The following is a 2,510-nucleotide window of genomic DNA, read 5'->3' on the forward strand; positions in this document are numbered from 1 at the left end:
CTCATCTCAGAAGTGATACTTCATAACCTTTGCCATGTTCTATTTATTAGAAGATGAGCACTAGGTACAACTCACATTCAAAGTGAGGAAATTACAAAAAAGTATGAATAAGAGTCAATGATTCATTGTTCAGCCATTTTAGAGGTTGCCTATCACATTGTCTATATATTAACAATCAATTGGGTATCTTATTTTCTCTACCTGAGAGTCTCTGTGATTTGATGTGCATGTTTAATCTATTTACATATACTTTAAATACTGTCATATGATAATTTATTCCTGTCATTTTATTTCACATTTTCTACATACCTTCCTTACTTCTTGTTAATTTTTTTCTCTCTTTTAGCCCTTCATTGATAGATTTTTTTCATTCTGCTTTGAAAATTAAAGTTCAATGTCTATTTTTTATTGTTTTTTGCTAATGTATTAAATCTTGTACTTAATTTTTTTAGAGCTCATTAATATCTATTTATTACAAAACAAAGACCTCAGACAGCTACCAAAATTTTCTGATCACTACTTGCTTCCTACTCCTGAACATATACTGGTATATCTAGAACTTTCTATTTACATTATTATGGCATTATGTTATACAATGTAATTACAACTAACTACACATGGCTATTCAAAATGTGAATTCATTAAAATTAAATTAAAAGCTCAATTTCTTGGTCACATTAGTCACAGTTCATGTCTTAATAGCCACATATACTAGGGACTGTCATACTGGACAGCACAAATAGAACATTTCCATCACAACAGAAAGGTCTATTGGATAGAACTACACCTGGAAATCATGTACTTTGGCTTAAGATACATACAAATAATTACACAAAGTTTTTTAGGCATTGCTTACTCTTTCTAAACTCATTTATTATCTCTGTAGTGTACCTTCTTTAGAAAGTTTTTTATAAATATTTATGTGTCTTTGCTTTGTATGTGTATCTCAGATGCCTTTATTTTAGTCAACTTAGCATTTAAATAATAGTTTACTTGCATATAGAATTCTGGTTTTGAGATTACTGTTCTTTAATATTTTTAAATCATTAATGTTCTATTGTTGCCATTGAGAATTTTGATGTCAATTAATGTATTGTAATATTTTACTTTTTTCTAGACCCTTTCAAAATTTTGTCTTTGATATTTTAAATTAAATATAATGTATCAAGATTGGGGTTTTTTCTAATCAACGTTGTCTGTTGCTCTATGGGCCCTTTCTATCTAATTTTTCTATCTTCCTTTAATTCTCAGCCATTATTTCAACAACAAAAAAATCTGTTCCATTTAGCTTTATCTAATAGATCAAAGTTGATCTTTCTATTTCTATCTTTTTTATATATTTTTGTTCTTCTTAGGGTTTTTATTGTTTTTTTGTTTTGTTTTGTTTTGTTTTGTTTTTTACTTTCTATTTCTTTATTGTATCTTCTAGAAAAATTCCATACCTAGATCCTTGAACTCACTGATTTGTTCTTTGGCTATATCCTTTATGCTGTTATACATTTTATTCCTACCTCCATTTGCTTCTTCTTCACTGATTCTTTCTGTTTTGTATTTATATACCTTACCCTCCTCTCTGAAGATACTTATTTATTTAAAATTTTTGTTTTATCTGAGTCATAATTCACCTCCCTCTAGTAAGGTCCATCAGTACTTACTTTTCTTTTAAAGGGCTAGTACTCCTCCTCAGATGTCAATTGTGTTAGAACTATTAATTACCTTAGCTAGTAGCACTTATTTGGGAGTAGAAATAAAAGCTTAGACCTAGCATGTGCTCTCCTCCTGGTACATTTAAAAGGTACAAAAATTACTTAGAGAAAATTACTTTATTATTGCAAATCTGGAAGCTTCTATTTTTATCCCAAATCACAACCCTGCCCCTCACTGAACTCTCCATTACTTCTGCCCAGGCACTACTCTTTCTGGGGTCTACTTCTCTCTGTTGTAATTATCTTGTTCATTAAGCAAGGGGAGGGAACTCCCTCCCCCACTTGAGATGGTAGCAATAGTGCTCCTGTCCAACACTCTCGTGTTACCTGCCCCAGCCGCTGGTGCTGGCAGAAGGCTGCTGTGTCCCCTCACTACAGGGCATAGGGAGAAACAGCGATCCTTCCAGGGCAATGTAGGATGAAGAAATGCAGACATTCAGAAAGCTCCTAATCACAGCAGCCCTGTCAGTGACATCTGGTTCTCTCTCAATTTAGACTGCTGTTCGCCTCCCAGAAAATGACCTTAACACCCTTTGTTACCACTGGAGTTGTTGTACAGGTTCTGTTTTCATGTCTCCTCTCAGCTACTTGTGTAGTGTTTCCAGGTTGAGCTTAGGGAAGGAAGCCAGCCTTCTGTGCTAGTTTGCTGTCTTGTCCAGAAGTCTCAGCATGTTGGTCAAAGTTTATACTCTGACCTGATTCAGACATGGCCATAGGCCCAATTAAGCAAAGAACAAGGGGTGCCTTAATGTGAAAACTTTCCGGGAAATAAAGCACTCCACAACTTGGAAGCAAACTTTCATA

At 33.7% G+C, this 2,510-nt stretch overlaps 1 long non-coding RNA gene across 2 annotated transcripts in view; it reads right to left on the reverse strand.

The window, feature by feature from the left end:
* The window catches only part of LOC105294685, a 194,255-nt gene that overhangs the window by 13,981 nt on the left and 177,764 nt on the right, over positions 1-2,510 (reverse strand). The gene's annotated exons all lie outside the window — the stretch shown is intronic.

This window comes from Pteropus vampyrus, unplaced genomic scaffold, assembly GCF_000151845.1.
Source record: "Pteropus vampyrus isolate Shadow unplaced genomic scaffold, Pvam_2.0 Scaffold92, whole genome shotgun sequence".
In the NCBI taxonomy this organism is placed as follows: Eukaryota; Metazoa; Chordata; class Mammalia; order Chiroptera; family Pteropodidae; genus Pteropus; species Pteropus vampyrus.